The following is a 15,572-nucleotide window of genomic DNA, read 5'->3' as shown; positions in this document are numbered from 1 at the left end:
AAAAAGTCACAAAACCTTGGAAAAGAGGTAAGATCCTATCAGTGTCACGCAGGGATAATTTACTTCTCCAGGGCAATGTGTCTGTGTTTGCCATGCTGTGTCCCATTGATTGGGCCCAGATTCTGGAATCTACCTGGTAACTTGCAGATTTTCATCCGAGAGAGATGAAAGTATTTCTATGCAGAAGAAAGAGTAACCTCCGAGGCTACACTTTCATGGCTCCACAGACCTGAAACCCCAGTTTTTCATCTAGCAGTCTTAGTCCAACATTCTTTCTTCATTGTCTTGAAACACGCAGCCCCTTGAATGCCCTTGAATCGGCTTTGCCACCCTGCAGGCTCCTTCGTCGATGAGTTAAATAAGTGTTCCGCACATGTTCAGCCTATATTGGTCTGACGGTCATGTTTGAACACTTCGAAAATAATTTCTTGAAAATCTGGGGGGTGTCCCACCAAGAGGCTCGCATGGGTGAGGGAAAAACAGGAAGTTAGATTTGTCAGAGTTTTTGTCTCCCGTGCACTCAAATCAATTGACAAAACGTGCCCGCCTTTGAGAGCCGGGCCAGGCCGTTTTCGTTTCTTCTGTTTACTTCTGACCTGTGGCTGATGTAGAATTGAAGCACCAAGTTATTTGTCACGTGTTTGTCATTGAGAAAATCCTTTACCTCTTGTGTGTCTGAGCTATTTAAGTACACCTAGAACGTATTAATAAAATAGATTATAAAACCTCATAAAAGAGCTCTGTTCCGATCATTTACTAGAGAAGAATAAGCCCTTACATAAATCGAATATTCTCAGAATTCCTAGAAAATAAACTACTAAACTTCTAATACTTTAAATGTACTTTAGCCCCCACCCCCGCACTAGAAAATAAATAACCAAAAACTCTCAAAAACTGCCAGCTCAGACGTATTTTTATTGAAGAATTCAAACTCATGTAATCAAGGTGAATTCTCGAGCAAATTAGACTTCTTTGATGACCTTGTTTTTCAAAAGATCTACATGTCTTCTCCTTAACTTTATCTATATATGGTATAAAACAAGAAAATATGTTTTCAGAAAATCTCTACTTATTTTCTCATCAATAGTCTAGTTAGTCCGAATTCTCTAAAAATCTAATACTGGTTTACTGATCAAATAAGCCAACATACTTCCACATGAAGTTATGGATTCTGAAAATATAAAATTACGTATTTAGCCAAACAGGATCACAATTGTGATAAATTTTTTGGTATCAATAGAAATTGTATTCTGTAGTGCATCAACTTAAAGATAAATTTCAAGATCTTAGTTAATATTAAGAACCTCAACTATCATTAAATTGCATTAATTAACAATCTTTGACTAGATAATTTCTAATCAGATCAGGAACTGCAACACTGGTCAGCAAGCACAGTTTTTATAGCTAGACATCTTTGCTGCTTATTACAATATGTTGCAGTGAGGTACACCTTTAGGTCATGTTAAGCAAGCGCTCTCAAATGAAGTACCCCTGGCACTGGGGATCTGACACTCTGGTGGGGGGCTGTCCTGCGAACTGAAAGAGATCTAGCAGCAGCCCTGGCCTCTCCCCACGAGGTGCCCGTGGCAGCCCCGCCCTTCTCCCCCTAACGCCTGAAAGTTGTGAAAAGAAAAAATGTCTCCAGATATTGCCAAATATCCCCTGGGGCAAAATCAAGAACCACTATGTTAATGAAGGTGTTCATTTTTGCCACCTTTAAGAATGTGTTAAAGCAGTTATCTGTAGAGAGTCTTATCAGATGGATTCGGCTGACTTTCTAAAATGCTCACATTTAACTGTTCTTACCCCCAACCCCCACACCAGTTCTCTGTGTAAAAAGTGAGTTACTTCAGTTAAAAATTAAAATTGAGGGGAGCAGGTGTAGCTCAGTGGTTGAGTGCCTGCTTCCCACGCATGAGGTCCTGGGTTCAATTCCCCATACCTTCTTTTAAAAAAGTCAAAATTGATATGGATGATTAAGACTCTGCTAGGAACGAGAGTGGCAGCAAAATATGACTGACTGTGTGTAAGAGGTAATGGAATGCTTATCAAGAAAAAAGGTAAGATTTTTGTCCTTAAATTAATATCTGTTGTTTCAGAATATAAAAGAAGATAATGAAAGCTAGCACTTCATGGATATACAAATTTGAGAAAGAATGCAGAAAATTATTTTGTTGCCTTGGTTCACAGCTACAAATAACGAGCCTAAAAATGAGTAATGACGTGTGTTAAAAATTGGACAAAATTGGCTCCATTTTGATTAAATAATTAACAAGTTTAAAACAGGAAAGAATTCTGTGAATGTTTTATGGCCAAATATTATGTTAAAGCAAAACTAGAATTTGCTTTTCCATTAAAATTGGTCTTGGAGTATTTGGTCTGCCTTAACAAGGGGTAGAAAGGTTATTATTTATATCCCATGTAATCTGCCCAGGTAGCAGAGATTCCATATCTCATTAGAATAATTTTCTTTGCTGTGGTTGATTTAGTTATATCCTTGATTGTAAAAAAAAAAAAAAACTCATTGAATGAGCTAAAGTCATGAAAACTTCTTCTGCATTTAGTCTAATATATTCCATTGTCACTTTGATTAATAAGTAACTCTGCTAAAGCTATTCACCATACTTAGGCATCTGTGATTCTTAGTAAATGACCAAATTTCCTTTAGTTCTTTTGTTTTTAACTTCTCAAGATAAAATTGAGGAAAACATTTAAGATGTCTGTGGTGGTTTGGAAACACAGAAAAACATGTTCTTAAGTGTAATGCATTCCTGTGGGCATGGACCCATTGTAAATAAGATCTCTTCAAGATATTACTTCAGGGGAAGTGGACTTGGCCCAGTGGTTAGGGCATCCGCCTACCACATGGGAGGTCCACGGTTCCAACCCCGGGCCTCCTTGACCCATGTGGAGCTGGCCCATGCGCAGTGCTGATGCACACAAGGAGTGCCGTGCCACACAGGGGTGCCCCCGTGTAGGGGAGCCCCACACGCAAGGAGTGCGCCCCATAAGGAGAGCAGCCCAGTGTGAAAGAAAGTGCAGTCTGCCCAGGAATGGCACCACACACACAGAGAGCTGACACAAGATGACACAACAAAAAGAAGCACAGATTCCCAGTACTGCTGATTAGGATAGAAGCGGTCACAGAAGAATACAAAGCGAATGGACACAGAACAGACAACTGGGGGCAGGGGGGAGGGGAGAGAAATAAATAAAAAATAAATGTTTAAAAAATATATATTACTTCTGTTAAGGTGTGCCCAAATAAATCAGGTTGGTTTTGTTTTTTTTTAAAGATTTATTTTATTTATTTCTCCCTCTCCCCCTTTTCCCCTGTTGTCTGCTCTCTCTGTCCATTCACTGTGTGTTCTTCTGTGTCTGCTTGTCTTCTCATTAGGTGGATCTGGGAACCAATCCTGGGACCTTCCAGAGTGGGAGAGAGGCGATTACTCTCTTGCGCCACCTCAGCTCCCTGTTTTGCTACTTTTTATTTTCTCTCTCCTTGTGTTGGCCACCTCTCCGCATCGGCCAGCACTCCTACAGGGGGCAGCTTTCCCACACAGGATGGCATTCCCATGCAGGGCGGCATTCCTGTGTGGGGCCACATTCCTGCGTGGGCCAGCACGCCGCGTGGGCCAGCTTGCCCTCACCAGGAGGCCCTGGGCATCAAACCCTGGACCTCCTATATGGTAGATGGGGGCCCAATTGGTTGAGCCACATCCGTTTCCCGAATCAGGTTGGTTTTTAATCTGGATCACTGGAGTCTTCAATAAGCAGAGTGAAAGCCAGACAGAACAAAAGGCCAAGGGGAGAAGGCAGGGGTCAACAGAACCCAGAGAAGCCAGGACAGGCTGCCATGTGCATTGCCATGTGGACAGAAGAGCTATGGACCAAGGATCACCAGCAGTCAGCTGGGAGAAACTTTTGCTTAGATGACGCCTTGATTTGGACTTCTCTTAGCCTCATAAATGTGAGCCCCCAAAATTCCCATTGTTTAAGCCTCCCCATTGCATGGTGTTCTCTATGGCAACTACAAAACTGAAACTATGCCTTTTACACCTAAACCATATTTGGGATTGTCCAGAAGAATCATGGGAAAGCATAAAGATTTGGGTTTTTCTTTACCTTATGTATTAGTTTCCTATTGCCAGTGTAACAAATTACCACAAATTTAGTGACTTAAAAGAACACAGCTTCATGCTCTTAGTTTGGGGGGTCAAATCCAAAATGAGCTTCAGGAGGCTCAAGTGAAGGTGTGGGCAGGGCAGGCTCCACTGGGGGCATCCACGGGAAGACTTGCCTCCTTGCCCGTGTCAGCTCTTGTCTGCTGCCTTCTTCCTTGACTTCCTCAGACCTCTGCTCCTGCCACTACATCGCCTTCTCTCTTATAAGGACCCTCGTGATTACATCAGCCCACCCAGATAATCCGGAATAATCTCCCATCTCAAGAGCCTTAATTTAATCATACCTACAAAGCTTCTCTGCCAGGAAAGTACCAGATTCAGCCTCTCCATGGATTAATTCTGATTACTCTCAAACACTCCACAGCTCCTTGTTAAAGGATAGGTATTTTAAAAAGTAAACCATGACTCTTTACACAAATAAAAAAATAGCATGTATGAAAGATGTTAATAGATTAAAGAGAGAATCAGCTACATGTTCTAATAGTGTCAAAGGATAATTCAAAGAATAAATATATGTAGGCAGAGAAGCATACTGAAAAGGAGTTACAAATAGATGCAAACTGGCTTTTTGAGGGAGGCAAGGGACAGGGAAATCAATTGTTCTCCATTAGGCAGAATACATTTGCATGTTTATAGACAAGTCTTTTGCTCTGCTAGTTATCTACAACTAACAGAGTTATAAGAAGCTCAAAGCCATGGGAAGCAGACTTGGCCCAGTGGTTAGGGCGTCCGTCTACCACATGGGAGGTCTGCGGTTCAAACACCGGGCCTCCTTGACCCGTGTGGAACTGGCGCATGCGCAGTGCTGATGCACGCAAGGAGTGCCCTGCCACGCAGGGGTGCCCCCCCGCATTAGGGGAGCCCCACGTGCAAGGCGTGTACCCCGTAAGGAGAGCCGCCCAGTGCAAAAGAAAGCGCAGCCTGCCCAGGAATGGTGCCGCACACACGGAGAGCTGACACAGCAAGATGACGCAACAAAAAGAAACACAGATTCCCGTGCTGCTGACAACAACAGAAGCGGACAAAGAAGAACATGCAGCAAATGGACACAGAGAACAGACAACTGGCGGGGGGGAAAGGGGAGAAAAAATTAAAAATAAATCTTTAAAAAAAAAAAGCTCAAAGCCAATGAAAGGCTGAGCTAGGCAGGACATTTGTTAATCACTAGTACGTCTATCTGTTTTGACCATTTCTAAGTTTTTCACTGTTTTTCCTGACTTCTCCAGCACTCTGTTTCCTTCTCCCAATTGTCTCTTCTGTAGAGACACCCATCTCATGAATTTTGGATTCCTTCTCCGAAATGATTATTACTGAAGCCCCACGTCAGGACCAAGAAATCCCGATGGGAGTTGGTTTTCTTTCCCGCTAATTTCTTCACAGCGGCGTATGTCTCCCCGGGATGGCTTCTGCAGCCTCACATCCCTTCTTACAGGTTCCAGATGGTTCCGCAAAGGCCCCGACCTTCAAAAGGAAATACTGGCGTCAGGCAGCCAGCTCCCTAAGCAGGCCTGAAAGGCGGCTCCTGCGGTGGACGAGAAAGAAACTTCGAGTTACAGTCATGGCGTAGCCATCCCGGGGCCTCCCAGTTGAGACCAGCCCCCAGGGGGCCTCAGACCCGCCCTGCAGTGAGAGGCTGGCCAGAGGAGGGTCCCTGCCTGGGCCCTTGGCCTGCTTCAGGGTGTCCCAGTGGGACCCCCGCCCCTGTACCACATCTCCACCCTAAGGCCCTTCCTCGTGTTCTCCAGAAGCTATTTTAAAAGCTTCAGCCTATTTAAGGGAACTTTGGCTTGGGAGGCAGGTTTTGATGTCACTGCTGCAGGTAGCTGAAATCTTCTTAGTTAAGGCCTCACGGAGGCATATGCAAATATATGCAAATACAGTACACAATGGAGTCATTAAAATAAAATCTCGTGGTCTTAAATAGACAGCAAATAATAGTCCTAAGAGAGGCAATTCATTCTGTTGTTTACAACCACTCCCTTTGTTAGCTGATTTTTCCCCAAATGAACAGGCAAATCATGTCCTTTGCTTCTCTGATAAAAAGACAAAAAACATTGCATTTATTATCTGCCTTCCTGCCAAATGGCATCTTTTAACAGGAGGAAAAATAATTCTGGCTGTTGCTTACCATTCGGCGCCCCCTCCCAGGCCACCCCCTCACTCTCAGCTCCTTGGACTCTGAGTTTCTTGCAGACCCACGACCTTGGTCCCCTGCCAGAGATTACATGAGCTGTCCCTCCCCAAAGACAACACACTCCCTGGGGATGCAGAAAACAAGCAGGTGATTCTCCCACCCCCCGGTCAGGGGTGCAAGGACGGCGAGGAGGGCAGAGCTGACAGTGGGGCGCCAGCAGGGCAGCAGGGCAGGGGAGCAGCTCTGTAAGTCCTGCTGCTTGGAGAGACGGGGGTCCTGGACCGGGCGGGGCCGAAGTGTCACCGCGAAGGTGCGAGCAGAGCGCCCGGCGTGCCCGAGGCTGCTGGGAGGAGGGCCAAGCGCTGCGGCAAGGAGCGCCGGGGGCCGGAGCAGGGGACAGCGGAGGTGGCCGGAGGCCAGGCAGCAGGGATGAAGGACATGCTGGGGAGAGGAGCGGCGTCGGTCCCCCTCACTCTCCACGCAAACGTGACCTCCCAGGCTCGAGTCTCAGCTCATCACTGTGATGGGAGTCCTCGTTCCACGGGACACCACGTGGGGTTGTGAAGATCTTGGCCTGTGTTGACCTCTCTTTCCATTATGAAATCCTGAGCCTTCTGAGGTTCATGCAGGAACTGGGCCCAGGGCCATCCCAGCCCCTCACTCTATGGACATAACGGGGGACTTTGCCCAGACCCCACGGCTGGCTGGCGGCAGAGCGGGAGCTAGGGTCCCTCCTCTCTCCAAAGCTCTGCCCTTCCCACCGCGCCAGCCTCCTGATCTCTTCACGTGGCATGTACTTGTAAATATTTAAAACAGATCTATACAAATACACAGAACATCAGAGAAACCTCACTTGAAGCAATCCACCCTATCCCCCAAGGTCCATTAGAGCTAAAGCCACGAAATTAATAGTCACTTACTTAGCCAGAATCAATGTATTCCCTGGATGAGGGATTGCGCTCAGCGTAAGGGCAGACGGAGGCCGGCAGAGGGAGCCTCACGCCTCACGCCGGGCAGGGGGACAGGGCAGAAACCCTGCTGGGCCCCCCTGGTCCTCAACCCCGAGCTGGCGGCTGGGCCCAGGGAGGGCTGGAGAAAGGAGATGAGGGCCCCAGCCCTGAGCCTGAGAACCCCAAGCTTGGAAGCTTTCAGGAAGCCTGACTTCCCAGCCTGCGTCCTCACCTTCCAGGTGCTGCTGACTTTGGATCAACAGCCTCAGCAACCAATTTTTAAGAGTCCCCTTATGTCACTGCCCTAAGCCCAGAGGAGAAATTTACCCGGGGTCCTGATATTCCCGAGAAAAACCTATAATCAAAGGGGAAGAGGGACTGTTCGTGTCACCTGGTCCTAGTTGACCAGTAAAACTACATGATGCCTCTAGGGTACAAAAACCCCTCAAACAGGTCAGGATTCTTCAAATTGTTTTAAGTAGCCAGACTGCTGTAATGAATCTAATGGAAATGCTATGTTCGTTATAAACCACTTCCACTTTCAAACTATGTTAAGAACAAGTGTTCAGTAAATGCATTCCTTTTAGAGGCTGTTTTAATGTGGAAAGAAAATACCACGTACACCCACTATTTCCATGGCAACTATTTTCTTACTAAATAGAAAGGGTATCACCGACATTTAAGACCTTCTATTTCCTGAAACGTCCATCTATATGAATTTGCCAGTTTTGTGCACACCTTCCGTGTAGTGTCTTCCCCTTTTACTTTCTTTTCCAAATTAAAATTTATTTTTGTTAATTTGGTGGTTATGGATAGGAAAAATGATTTCGTATATGTTCTGCTCTATTCTGTATAAAATATATGCTCAGAATATTTGAATATTTTGATATAAAACCTGAGCATACCTCTTTTCCTCACAGTACTGAGAACTCAGCCCTTTCACAAAGAGAATTTTTTCAATATATTTTCCAATTGTTGTTGGTAAACACCGAAAGTTAATGCTTTGTCCATGTAAAAAATAATTTTCAGGAAAAAATAAAATTATGTCTCTCATACAGATATTAGAGTACACGTGTTAAAATTTTATTTTACTCACGTGTGAGGGAAATAGGCAGTTCAAAGGAAAAGTTAATTTATATAGAGTAAAGAAATTGAATTGCAAATGGCGGCAAAACTGATTTTTCCAGTCTTATCTCCTGGACAGGGCAGAGTTTACCTATTTGTCAGTTACCTACAATGTGCAAAGAGCCAGCAGTGAGCTCTCCACACCACGCGGGCTGCTTCAGCCACGCAGGCTGTGGACAGGCAGTCCTCCTCCGACAGCCAGGTTTTTTCCAGAGTCCACCCTGGTCACCACATAGAGCTGCGACACGCTGCACTTTCTGTTAAGCGTCAGCTTTACAGCCACACCCCCCAGAGCCCAAAGCAGGACTTTCCTAATGCTGGCTCAGAAGAGGGACGGCATTGAACTCACGCAGGCTCCCCTGCAGCCCAGTCTAGAAGCCGGAGAAGAACGGCCTCATCCAGCGATCGTTCTGCTTTAGTAAAGCCCATCAAAGAGCACCCAAAAGGAGACACGATGGAAAACAGCTCAATATTCTCATTAACAGAGAAAACACATTTTTTGAATTTTAGGGAAAACACATGAGCCAGGGAATTAGACTCTGGCAAAATAAAACACACCACGGGTCCAGGAGATTAGCCCAGGGGTTCGTAAGATTGAGTCAGTGAAGGACTGTGGACCCTCGGATCACACCTACTTCCGACGTCTCCCAGACCTTAGCTACGCTAGTCCACCCGGCTCGTCCCGGGGGGCTGTCCTGCTGGCGTGGTCTCCTCCGTGGGCTGGCACGTGAGCCGCGCTGGCCGAGGGACTGCGAGACGAGGGGCATCCACGAAGAGGCTCCCAGAAGGGAAGTGTCATTGCCCGGGTGAGGTGCCTTCTGGTGCCTCCTTTTTGGAGGGTGCCTCCTTTTTGGAGGGTGCCTCCTTTTTGGAGGGCGCCTCTGAACCAGGCGCCCGCTAAACGTCTGCCGTTCCTTATCTCTCTGCATCTCTTGACGCAGCCCCACGAGGTCGGTCCTTACACTCACCCTATCAAGAGCTGTTCTGGGCGTAAGTTCACTCTCTTCCACACCCACCCCAGCCGACAGCCACGCAACATCACCTACCAGCGATTAAACCTGCCCCTGTCCCTGCTACTAACCCCACCTCTAGGGCCATTTCAAAAAGGGGCGTCCCCAAAGGACAAATACTGTAGGACTTCACTTTTATGAAATACCTAGAATAAGCAAATTCATAAAACAGAGAGGAGACTGCAGGTTACCAGGATCCAGGGGAGCGGGGAATGGGGAGTTATTGCTCAGTGGGTGCAGAGTTGCTGTTTGGGCTCATGAAAAAGTGACATTAATGTCCCTGAATTATACACACGAGGATGGCTACAATGGGAAACTGTTATATATATATATATATGTTATTTTAGCAATAACATTTAAAAGAGTTGGAGAAAAGGAGGGGTGTCCGCCTTCTGCTAATGACCTAGAGGCAATCAGAGGAGAGCAGCTCACCTGGCGTGGCGCACACCTGGCGCAGAGGCCGGTCCAGGTGAGGTGGGCGGCAGCTGCCACGAGCAGAGGCCGGTGGAGTTGTGCCAGCCGCCCTGCTCCGCACTCTTCTGGGCCTGCGCCTAGGAGCGGGGGTGCTGGTCACACGGCAATTCTAAGCTCAGCGCTACGAGGAATGACCAAGCTGACCACAGCAGTTGTACCATTTTATGTTTTCTCTTGATTCTTGAGGGTTTTTTTTTCTCAAACTCAGTTCTTACAATCAAAAGCCTTGATTTTCAAAATGACGGTTTCAGATGTAAGCTTCAGGGGCCTTTATTAGTATCCAAAAACTGAATGCCCTTCTTTCCTTTGCATTCCTAAAGAGTCCAAACTCTCCTGGGGCAAGTTGGATGACTCCTCCTGAGCTGCAGGGGATGGCCCGCTTTTTCTGTAAAGGGCCCAGTGATATTTTAGGATTTAAAGGCCAGGTGCACTCTATGCCAAACAGTCTCCTCTTTTTCTGTACTTTTTTTTCCACAACCTTTTAAAAGCATAAAAACAATTCTTGGTGCCAGCGCTTTCGTAGGCCTATGGGCTTCATTCAATTTGTTGACCCCCATTTGAGGAAGAGTCAAGTTCAAGACATGTGTTTGCCTATTTTTCTATTTTGAGCTCAAATCAATTAAGAATTTCATGCCCAATGGGAAGTGGATATCTGGTCTAGTGAGTTTTATATTTCTGTATTTATGCTTGACCCATGACTAAAATTTTGGAATTCAACCTATAAGCTCTTTCTCAAACATATCAATATGGGTTTTTTTGTTTGTTTTTTTAAACCAAAGACATGTCATTTTCTTTTCTTTTTTTTTAATTAAAGTTAATAGATCACAAGGAATGTTACATTAAAAAACATAAAAAACAAAATCTTAAGAGGTTCCCATAGAAAAGTGGACATAATGGACAAAGGGTATGGGGAAAGGCAGGAAGAGATGAGAGGTGGAGGCGTCTTCGGGACATGGAGCTGCCCTGGATGGTGCTTCAGAGGTAATCACCGGACATTGTAAATCCTCACAGGGCCTACATGATGGAATAGAGGAGAGTATGGGCCATGATGTGAACCAATGTATATGAGGTGCAGAGGTGCCCAAAGATGTACTTACCAAATCCAATGGATGTGTCATGATGATGGGAACGAGTGTTGTTGGGGGGGGGGGGAGAGGGGGAGTGGGGGGGTGGGGTTGAATGGGACCTCACATATATATTTTTAATGTAATATTATTACAAAGTCAATAAAAAATAAAAAAAAATTATAAAAAAAAAAAAGAGGTTCCCATATAACCCACTCCCCACCCCCACCACATCATTTTTGTAAATTGTATTTTTTAATATATACATAACAAAAAAAAGTTACACTAAAAAATATATGTTTTTATATCTTCTTTGTGTGTTTCTGTACCTATAATTCAAAAAGGCCTTTAACTCTAATTGTGCAAGTGTATAATATTTTCCTACCTGCTAATAGGATAAATAAATTAGATTATAAAACTTATAAATCACGGAGTTCTATTCGGATTGGCTTATAAAGGTAAATAAGTACTTATATAAATGGAATATTCCTAAAATTCCTGGAAAATAAGTGCTTATATAAATTAAACATTCCTAAGATTCCCAGAAATAAGGAAACTGAATTTCCTTATTCTTTCAATGTGCTTTTACTTAAAAAAAAAAAAAAAAAAAAAGTATCTTTATAGACACCAACTCAAACAGGAATTCAACATGGGTTTGGTAAATTTTTTTCAGATGAGAACAATGAAATATCATTGAATTAATAAACCAGTTATGTCTACTCTGAGTTATCAGTGTTAAGTATAATACAGGTTATATCTTTTATCTACTTGGGTATATTTTTCATAAATTTATACAGGTTTACTAATCAAATAACCTAGCATAATTCCTACTAATGTTTAAGATTGAAAATAAAAATGTGTGCTAAATGGAATGAAATCATTATTTTGACATGCTTTGTGTCAACAATAATTACATTTTGTAGTATGTCAGTTTGTTACCTCTTATGTTTACTTTGAAAATCTTTTATTACTTTGGTTGAATGGGTATTCAAGTATCCCATGATTCTAGATAGCCAGACATCCGATGATGTTATCTTAACCATATGTTCAGATCTCCTAAAAACTTCTGATACTTTTCTTTCCCAAAATCAAATCCTAAATAATATCTTTTGCACCTAGAACTGTCTCTGGGATTTCCCAGGGAGTCCCTGGAAAATCACAAAGGATTTTTTCTTTAATCTTGTAAGAAGAGAGACTGCTAGAAATAATTGGGTTTATTTGATGTGCTGCTCTTGGTGAGTTGTGTAGGAAGTGCTCACTGTCAAATTAGAAGTGATACTGAGTCTTCCCTCGGTTAAATTTTTATGGGTAAAAGATGAAAATAAATATTTCAAAAATCGTATGGTCTATGGGACCTGGAGGACAGTCACTGCCCTCACTGCCCATGATGTGATTCTTTTTATCAGAGGCTCGTGCTACCTTCCTGGAATGAGACAATGCCAGCATTGTATTCTCAGCCATCCTTTCAGTCACTTTTTAAATACTAACTTGATCAAAACTTTACTTCTTTAACTTGAACCTAGCATCTTCTAGACCAGTGGTTTTCAACTGAGGATTCACATCTCTTACGTATGGATACTTCTTAATATACAGATGGTCAGGTGTCTACTCCAGATGTCCTGAGTCTCTTTACTTGGTATTCTTGGTATTTGTTTGGCATATTCTTCCTACATTTGTTACTGGGCAAGAGCTTACTCAGGAGTATATTCAACTCCAAGCCAAGCAATTCCATCCTCCCCTCCTAATCTACTCCCTTTAATCAGCATGAGGCAGCCAGAGTGGTCATCATCCCAAATCCCTCAAGACTGAGAAACGTTCAGAAACGCAAGGCAGGGCTGAAACCATGGGTATGCCAAAACTGGTTTGGGAATGTCCTCTGTGCCCATAACCTTTTCTTCTGCGTTGGTTTAACTACAGGTCATGGTACCTGAGCATGCAAGAAAACGCTGACTCTTGTCCTTTAGATGACCTTTGAGACACCAGGAACAGAGGTCACCTCCCTCGGGACCAAGACTGCGAGGACAGGAAGAACTCAGAAGCAGGTCAAGTGAACTCTGTAATGACCAACTGGATTATTCCAAGTCAAACCTCCCCACTGCTCACCTCCCATTCCCAAAAATCTCCCTTAGTGCTCACATCTATCTCCTGTCTCCATGCTGGTCGATTTTGCTTTGAAGCTCTTTCTTTACTCAAAAGCCCAATGTCGTAGCATTGACCTATGTGTGCATCAGGCAGCGAGCCCTTGCCTGGTAACATATTCAGTATCTCCATGATATACCATGGCAGGATTGTTAGGTTCTACCTCAACAGTTTTTCTCTGAAACTATTATGTATATCCATTTCTATAAATTAGATGTCATGGTCACTTTTTAAAAATAGGACCGATCATTATTTCTATAGACATTTTGTGTAAAAGTTTTATTTGGGAAATGACTTTATGGCACAGAACCAAATTTCCTTGTTAGTTGCATTATTCTTATAATGAACTCCCATCAGATCTTTCAGTTTTGAAAACTGTCAGAGTAAGTTAACCACAGCAATTTTCAGTCTTCTGTCATCTCAGATCATTTTTGTTTGTTTGTTGTACTCTGAGGCTTCCCTGAAAGCTACAGGCCAGAGTGCTTCTTCAGGGCAAAATGGTTGGAAAAGAACTACTTCGGGGTAGAGGCTTCTGATGGCATTCACAGCTGATAGGGTGTGAAACATTCAATTGAAAGAGGTACGATGAAAACAGATGCCAGAGATGACTTCAAACAAGCAGCAATAATTACTCACAGATGAATGAAACAAGCCTTTCAATTGTTTCTAGAAGAATGAGTATTAATAGTTAATAAGTAATACTAAGAGTAAGAGCAATCTTTAATTAGTCCCTCGTCTTAAATGTCCAGTCTTTGGAGATGTGGCAAGAGGCATGCTTCACATCCATTTAAGATACCCCAGAGCTACGGCACGGCCTCTAAATTTGATGGACAGTAAAATAAGGGGGGCACTAAAACAGTTTTCCCTATCAGAAAGCACACCTGAAAAGGTAATGGGGAAGTTACCACAATTCCACGTAACCATGGTAACTAGAAGACATCAGCTATGAGAGAATGCGCTCCAAAGTCACCCATTACCTCCTTGGACTCCCACCTCCCATCAAGGGAAATAACTGTGAATTGGAAGGCAGCAGGATTTGAAATGCAAATAAGCACTCCCGGCAACCAGGCTGCTTGAATCCTCCCTGGGAGGCGACTTGGGGTGCTCATTTGCATGTCGGTTACCAAAGAGGACTCTCGGTTCATGGCCATTTTCAAACACTCCTGTCAGCGCCTGGGAACAAACTGACACTTCTGAACAAAGGTGACCGAGGCACCTAGTATTGGGGGCGTAAATATTCTTTTCAGATGTTTCCCACACAAACAGAGCCTTGCAGACTAGCGGGAATCTCTTTTGTTACAGGAAAGGTTGCTGCGGACCCTGGCCTTTCCCACCTTCCTCTCAAGATGCAGATGAGCCTCACTCTGATGCTGGTGCGTCTGCTTCCTACTTAGAAAAAGTGCACTTTGAGAAAGGATACGTTTCTTTCTTTAATCCACAGCGATATTTATTGCTGCAGGGGAATTCCAGTCTTGTCCTTTTGGCAAGCTCACAGCTCTCCCTTTAAACAGGCAGAGTGTTTGCTCTCTTTCCTATGAAAAGGCTGTGGTTAGCAGACTTTGTCTCTGATGAGCAGAGTCATTGTGATTATTTCTAAACACTCATGTTCATCTTCAAGTCAAGACCTTCCCTGTGGTATCTTTGTAATCAGCACAGTTCAATTGTCACCATCATTGTTCAGTAAGTGCCTACTACGTGAGAGCTGGGAGAGCCCACCTCTTCCCTCTAGCAGCCCACACTCAAAGGCACCCAGCGCTAGGCAGAAAAAAAAACACGACTGTCCATTGAACACTGTCAAAATCTCATAAATGGATATAGTATTTTCCTTTTGGACCAAGAAACGAGATTACAGTTGTCGGTAGAGAATGGAGATGCAGTCCAGGTGATGTGCTTACAAGCAGGACAGAACAGGGGCAGAAGGCTTTCTCTTTTCTTGGACCGGAGGAAAACTTTATAAGGAGAGCTGGAATTTGGCAATGCATGCAAATGAGCTGCTTCTGTTTCTTTGGTGTGGGTGAGGCTGGTTCTCCTGAAATGTGTTCTTAAGAGTGGGGTAATTATTTTAGATATGCTGGTGTAGTGGACTCCATCGGTCTACATTACCAACTACATTCAGAAAATCCCTGGGAGTTCAATGCCAGCCACTTTTATTAGTGACACTCAAAAGGCAAGAGTGGTCTGCTCTCTCAACCTCACAGTCAAGGAGTATGCAGAGACAGCACATAAAAGTAGCTACGAAAATCACATAATGATTGTTTATGCACAATAGACTGCAAATAGCCACGTCCTCAAGGAATGCCTGGCTGTGTACCTCCGCTTTAACCCACCAGCTCTTTTCAGTGTGCTAGTTCTGCTCTTGTACACACGCCAGCAACCCAGTTTTTATGTGCAAACACCAGTAAACCACATCTCCCCCCCGTTTGTACCACCCGAGGTAAGCACTGAACATTTATCTCAGGTCTCTTATTCTCAAAGCACCTTTATCAAGTGTG

This window comes from Dasypus novemcinctus, chromosome 15 (genome assembly GCF_030445035.2).
Source record: "Dasypus novemcinctus isolate mDasNov1 chromosome 15, mDasNov1.1.hap2, whole genome shotgun sequence".
In the NCBI taxonomy this organism is placed as follows: Eukaryota; Metazoa; Chordata; class Mammalia; order Cingulata; family Dasypodidae; genus Dasypus; species Dasypus novemcinctus.
This window is presented reverse-complemented; position numbering follows the sequence as displayed.